This window comes from Rattus norvegicus, chromosome 8 (genome assembly GCF_036323735.1).
Source record: "Rattus norvegicus strain BN/NHsdMcwi chromosome 8, GRCr8, whole genome shotgun sequence".
Lineage (NCBI taxonomy): Eukaryota > Metazoa > Chordata > Mammalia > Rodentia > Muridae > Rattus > Rattus norvegicus.
Genome location: NC_086026.1, coordinates 14,173,162 through 14,180,572, shown reverse-complemented (window position 1 = coordinate 14,180,572; position 7,411 = coordinate 14,173,162). Strand labels below are relative to the sequence as shown.

Here is a 7,411-nt window from a genome sequence, read left to right as displayed (position 1 = left end):
TGTTGTATTGAGTACGATTTCCATCCTACAATTTTTGGGAAGGCCACTCAAACCCTACAAGCCCCCACATTACTTACATGTTCTTTAGTTACAGATTCTAGTAACTTATTTTAATTCTTTGGTTTTTCCTCCTTACTAAAATGTGAACTATCTGAAGAACAGACTCGTTTTTGGTTGCTACTGTTTGTTCCACAATTTCTGTTATTGACCCATAGGCAATACTCTAGTTTTAGCGGGAGATAACAGGGGTGTAATCCTGTTGTTTTCAGCTCTGCAAAGGGCCAAACAGGTACCAGGTCATGGAAGGCTGAGAGAACTGGAGTTACAGGTTTGTGTATGGGGACAGGGTCACACCCCACTTGCTATGAGGAAGACCCCTAGAGCTGATTGGCCAGATAATCTTGCCTAGTTGGTCTTCATGTCAGGGAGAGCCAGAGAGAATGATAACTGACATTAACCTCTGGCCTCCACATGAGCACGCATAAGTGTTGTGTTAGTTAGGGGTTTATTACAGTGAAGAAACACCATAACCATTGCAACTCTTAGAAAAGTATTTGACCGAGGCATTTTACAGCTTCAGAGGTTAGCCCATTTTTATCATGACAGGAAGTGGCAGGAAGCATGGCAGCATCCAAGCAGACATGGAGCTGAAGAAGGAGCTGAGAGTGCTCCTCTTGATCTAAAGGCAATAGAAGGATGCTGGGAGGGGAGCCACACTGGATATAGAGTGAGCATGTGACACCTCGAAGTCCACCCACACTTCCTACAACAAAGCCATACATACCTATTCCAGCAAGGTCACACCTCCTAAGAATTCCACTCCCTGTGGGCCAAGCATTCAGTACATGAGTCTATGGCCGTTCCTATTCAAACCACCACATTTGCATGCACTCACATATGTATGAGTACACACACACACACACACACACACACACACACACTCCACATGTGTACACACATACATCAAAACACATACACACTACCACATAATACACAGAAAAATAAGCAACCAAGACATCTGTGTAGCCTTGTGAATTGAGAGTGTTTCTTCAGTGGAGCAGAGTGGTGCGTACCTGAATTTGAGCATACAGGAAGCTGAGGCAAGAGGATCCTGAGTTTGATGCTTACCTAGGCAACAAAGCATGACTATCTCTTTAAAATGAAATCATGAATCACTATATAAGGCTGTAATACTTTTAAATAGAAAGGGTCTTTGCATATAGTATGAAGTCCTGTTAAAAACAAATAAAATGACTCATTGCAAGAAATACTGGCCAGCTAGGAATGGTGGTAGGATCACCTACAGCATTAGCAGGAAAAAGAAGAACTTGATTAATTTTGCAGGTAACTAATATGTCTGTCCCTAAAGAAACAACCATTCTAGATGTGTTCTCTCTAGTATTTTTGACAATTCTGTTACTGAAATTAAATAGTCATGAGGAAGGTGAGGGGTGGCAGTGTATTCTGTTCCCCTTTATAGTAAATCATATGTGCACGAGTGACCTTAGGTGTAAATTACAAGTGCAGGTATTAATACCTACAAGTGTAGGTATTGTTCTACTGAGGAATGAACTGGGGTTCCGAGTGCTCATACAAATGCTGACAAGCCAGAATGTGGCCTGGTCAACCTTTGAAATGAAGTCAGGAACACTCAACTCAAAACTAATTCTATTTTAGTTCCAGGACATTTGTCTAGAAAATAACCAGAGAAACTACATCAATCATTCATATGCCTATGAAACACTGAAGATCCTGGCCATAGGACTTTTGTTTTTAAAGGAAAAGACAGAAAGATAATGATAATTACATCAATTAAGGGGTCTGTAATTGAAGAATGCAAGGTATCATGATTGCCGCACTGGGAACTGCAGGCAGTGGGGTTCTGTGGCTGTAACAAGAGCATGGCACTAGCATGTTCTTCAGAGGAGTGTCCTCATTCACTCTATAACTATATTCATTCCTGTGGGTATCTACCTATTTCATTCCCAGTGCCTGGTAGTTTCTGAAGAATCCTAGCAGTGGTCATAATGCATCCTGGCTCATTTCTGGGAAGGCTATTAAATGGCATTTGTTTTGATTCTTTCTGCAGATACAAACCTTGACTAAAGCCCTAAGTTGTTTTTACAGTATAAAGAGGTTTCTTCAACCTCTGCTGTTTTCCTTTGAGGACTGGCTTGACCAGGCAACTAGAAATCCAGGATAGTCTCCAGCCTAGGTGTTTTGTTCAACTGGAATCTGCCAAAAAATTATATGTAACCTGCAATGAGTTTCTAAAGAAATTAGGACACGGAGTTGTAGATGGACTTTTTGAAATGTTGTTAAGAAGAGCATTTCTTGTAGCCCCAAGTATTCCCACTTCAGTGTGCAGCCCACCCTCTCGTGGTGATGACAGATCCTCACCTCTGTGAACGATGAGTGAAGGTGATACTCTCTCTCACACACACTTTCATCATTCTCATTTCTACAATGGTCCCCTGTCAGTATTTAATTTCATTTGTCTATATCCTTTAGGTATATTTGGCAAATAAACATTCCAGGCATTCAAAATACATAATTATTTAGTACCCATGGTGAGACAAACACAAAAGCCAAATTGCCTAACCCATTCATTCCCCTATCAGATTGGTATCAGTCTCTCTGTCTCTGTGTGTGAGATAGAAATAAATTACATCTATTTTCTTAGCAAATTCCACAGCCTTTGAGTGAAGTAACACAATGTAAGGTAAAGAATAGGTAACTCAGAGAACTGAATTTCACTAATGTACAGTAGAAAATGGAACAAGAGACCCAGCCAATAGCGAATCTATATTTGGGTCACACATAGAATTACATTTAAATAAAGATTCAATTATTTATTACTTATATGACTTATATGACAGTTGGTAAGTTCCCCGCTGTTCTGCATTTGGATTGGAAGGAGAAAATTTAAAAGAATTACCTGAAGCCCAAATAGACATTGCCTGTCTTCTTGTTTAGTTTTATATTAATGCAGAGAAAAAGCTGAAATAGTCGATGTACAAAAATGAAAGTCCATCTGGGCTCACAGGTTCTTGCGTTTTGTCCCATTATCAATTATTCCCATTGCTCTTGGGCTTCTACTCAGGAGTGGGGTCAATGGTAAGGAGTTCTGTTCTTCAGGCCTGGCCATGGCCATCTTGAAATCATAGATGTGATTACTTGCAGGAGAGCCTCACTAGTTACTCTGCCACACAAACAGAGAGGATGGAACGCAGACACTCCTGAGACTCCAGTCATTGATTTCTTCTGCAGCCCAATGTCCTACAGCTGCATGTGATGGTATGCCGGCTAGTATGATCTTGGGAGATGCTAGAGTATATAGTCAGTGGAAGGTTAAGTGACGATGTGACTCCATCTCTACAATTTTTATGAGGTCATCATCATAAAAATTAGGTGGGATTTTTCAGTGATGCAGCTGTCTTGTGGGCCCCTTCACTCCTCTAAGCATTCTTCTTTAAGTAAGTCTAGTAATCATTGACCCATTATGCTGAACATAGATGTAATTATTTCCTTAATCTGTCATTGGCATACTTTCTGAAGTGAGCAGATACTTGTTTGTGTCTTCCAAGGAAAAGATCACACAGTATAACACATTCTGTCAGAAGGGTGAATAGTGAAATCATTAATTTCATGGCCAGGATGTGAAAGAGCTGATGGGAAGAGCCTGGGTCCAATTATTCCCTTTTACGTCATATGCCCAATAAGGCCTCTCACTAGACTCTATATCTTGAAGGTTCCATTGTTGTCCACACAACTCACCACTCTCGTAACCTGGACCTTCAAAGGATATTCCAGATTCAAGTTGTAGCATCTATGGAAATTAATAAAATATTTTAAGAGTTTGCCTTTGAATTCGGTTATTTATAGTTAATTTCATCTGAAAGCAAACTCCCATTTAGCAGAAGCAGCTTCCAAGACACTCTGGTGAAGAACTATCTCCCTTTATAGTGTCTCCTAAAGACATCTTTCTTGTTATTGTTGGTCACACGGACAAAAATCCTGTGCTGTTTTCCTCTAAAAGTGCATCTTAAAGTGAAAATAACACTTAGCTCTTCCATCAAGCTGTGTCAATGTAGACACAACTTTGAGTATTGATCTCAATGACAGCAAAGAAATATGTTCCCACTTCCTTCTAAGGAAGATTTATTTGTCTTATAAACATCCATGGTTCATCATTATAGTTCCTCTTTAAAAATAAATATTCTTTACTCTTGAGGGTTTTATACATATGTACAATGAAACATTATTGTATCTGCCCTCATTTCTTCCTTCAACTTCCCAACATGCCCTCCTCACACAGCAGCTATTACTACTTGAACAAGACCTGTATAAGATCAAGCTAGCCAGAGTTCTGGCATAGATAGCGCAGGTGCTCTCCACGCCCTGCACCTTACTGAGGAGCTTTTAGTACATCATAGCTACTCCTGAAGTTAATCTTACTCCTTTCTTAGGGTGTAACCATTGGTAGGTATCCTGTGCTCTTGTGCATGCCCCCACCTCTTCACACACATGGGCAGTACTAATTATTAGTGGCTATATTTTAAAAACAAAGTTCTTATAAACATCACCTCCCAAAGGAGGAAGTCTTCAATCACAGACAACAATGGGTCCTGAGTGCAGAGAAAAAGAAGCAAGTCTTGACAAGGGCTGCCATGGTGGTGAGGCTAGCAGATAGCAGGTGTCAGATTTGTCTGGAGCAATCTGGCAAGAGAAAACTGTGTGAAGAATCCAGGCAGGTATGAGAGTGACAGAAGGAACCATTTTTTAAAGAGGATGTGCATTGAGGTGAGGGACACTGTAAAAGGCTAGATGGCTTAAGAAAGGATGGCTAGGATTAACAAGGATTGACTAAGCAAAAACTCAGTGCAGTTAGGATGCTACAATAAAATTCATAAACAACAGAAATTCACTTCTCACATTTCTGGAGATTAAAAGTCTTAAATGTGGGTAGATTAAGCATCTGGTGGAGCTGGTCTGTGGCTATAACTCTTCGTGGCTCCTTTTACCATACTGATCCCATTTGCAGAAGCAGTACTCTTATGACCTAACCACTCCCCAAAGGGTCTGCCATGTAGAGTCTGCCTACCCCTAGCATCACTGTAGGAGCTATTATGATGTCAGCATATTGAAGGCACACACATTCCATGTATGTCATTCATGGCAGGCCAGATCCTTTATGAGGTTGTGATTGTAGGAATGAGTATCCATCTTCTTGTGTGCATATACCTCCTGTCTCAACTATGACCTGAAAACTTGCTGGGCCCAACAGATATATCCAGGGATGGCAAAACTTCCAGGGCCCTGTGTGGACTTCTTCCAAAACCAAGCAGAATGCTTCAGGCTTGCCAAGGGATGAGCTACTCTGTCTCAAGGGAGGGGAGAATAATCCTTTATTCTCTCACCATGAAATGGAAGCAAATCCAAGGCCATGAAGACCTGTTTGCTAGGACGCCATGACCCTTCACATTCCAATCTCAGCCAAGAAAGCAGGCAGATCTGCTGCTTAGCTTTCTCATAGTTTGTAAAGTAGGTTTGCACTCATATTTGAGAAAAATACCATGCATTGAGCTTGTATTTATTTTTAAAATTGTTTTCTTGTTTAAGATTCGACTAATGCAAATATTTACTGAAAGAAAACTATTGCAAATGTCAAAATCTGAGGAACAGTTCTACTTTGTGAGACAAGTTAGTATGTTCTTTGGGGACTTGTCAAAAATGCACACTCAGATTTATTACCTTTCTCAAAATCTGTTTTATGTCAAACTGCAGCTAAAGATGGCTAGGATATTCTAGAAGATTTATTATGTTTTAGATCAAGCCCTTGCTATAGTCAAGTATGCATTTGGTTTCCACTTACATCAAGATGAATTTCAGTACAGTGTCCAGGTAAATGTCTGAACAGCATAGGAACCAGTTAACATGAAATTGATGCTTTCTATCAATGGTGCCACAAAACAAAAATGTGAAGAGAGGCTGTGTCTGTCATGAACCAGGCACCACAACCTCTGTTCTCTGCACCATCTGAACAGTCTGTTCTGTTAATGTAAATAATGAAATCCCTCTTCCTGAAAGTATCCCAAAGAGGGAAAATGTCATTATGATCTTGCTTTGATTAGTAGATTAAAAGATCATTCAATATTAATGAAATGAAGTAACTGGCACAGTAAGCAACAGTGAAATATTTCTGTGTGGAAGAATCTCATCCTCATGATTCCAAGATGAAACTTTGACCTCAGTGACCTCAGTGCTCTACCTGATGTGGGTTAAAACATCCCCCCACAGGTCCATGGGTACCATTGTCTGGTCTCTAGCACCCACCCTGGAGAGGTTGTGGAGTATCAAAGAGTAAGTAAGTCACCTGGAGGTGAGCTCTTAGCCTGGACAATATTCCTGTCCCATTTCTGATCCTCAGTCTACAAATATGTGAGAAGCTTCCTTAGAATCCCTCTGCCATGTACCCCACTATAATGAAGTACACCTTCAATTAGAGTCAAAAATGAATCTCTCTTCCTCTCTTGGTTGAAGAGATACCATGACCAAGGCAACTTAAAAAAACAAGCATTTAATTTGGGGCTTGCTCATAGTTTCAGAGTTGAGTCCATGAATATTATGATGGGGAGCAGACAGGTCTAATGCTGGAGCAGGAACTCAGAACATACCTGTTGAGAGAATAATGAACCAGAGAAACAGAGAGAGATGGAGAGACAGAAGTGGAGACAGAGATGGGCACAGAGCTATCTGGTGGTAAAAGGGTTTTGAAACCTCAAAGCCCACTTCCAGTGACACACTCCCTCCAATGAAGCCACACCTCCTAATCCTTTCTACACAGTTCTACCAACTGGGAGGCAAATGTTCAAATATGTAAGCCTATGGGGGCCATTTGCCTTCAAATCACCAAATTAGGTTTTAAGTCACAAAAACGAGAAAAATAACTAATGCATTAGTAGGCTGCTGTGACTTTCTACATGCATTATTGTTGTTACAATTGGAGTTGAAGGAGGCCAAGGATAAAGCTGGAAAATGAAGCATAAAAGCAAATGGAAAACCAGCTAGACCTGCTGAACGATGACAGGACAGATGACAGCAGTTAGTCCTGATAAATAGCACAACTTTCTAGAGTCATCTTCTATCGACATACAAACTGAAGAGGGTATTAATAGAATGTGCTAAGAAGCACGTCAAGAACACTTGCATGTGAACGGTGTGCAATTCTTCCCATTAGCATCATAAAGCTCTACACTACTGCAATCTATGCAGGCTTGGGCCTCGGCACTCTCACAGTTGAGTCATTTCTTTTCCCATCAACCTGCTTGTCAGAGACAAAAATGTCACATTCCTTTCCTTTACCCCCTCGGTACTATAAAGATTTGGGCAGGACTGAACACTAGCTCTC

The 7,411-nt window shown here is 40.6% G+C and overlaps 1 long non-coding RNA gene across 2 annotated transcripts; it reads right to left on the bottom strand.

Moving 5' to 3' along the window:
* Nucleotides 1–2,837: 2,837 nt before the first annotated feature.
* On the bottom strand, nt 2,838–5,134 carry LOC102547871 (uncharacterized). 2 transcript variants are annotated; one of them, XR_010054070.1, is made up of 3 exons: nt 4,936–5,118; nt 4,587–4,719; nt 2,838–3,829 (listed from the first exon to the last, which is right to left on the bottom strand). It is a non-coding gene; the product is annotated as an uncharacterized LOC102547871 (long non-coding RNA). The 2 variants fall into 2 exon arrangements; XR_010054071.1 differs by lacking the exon at nt 4,587–4,719 and having other exon boundaries at nt 4,936–5,134.
* Nucleotides 5,135–7,411: the final 2,277 nt, after the last annotated feature.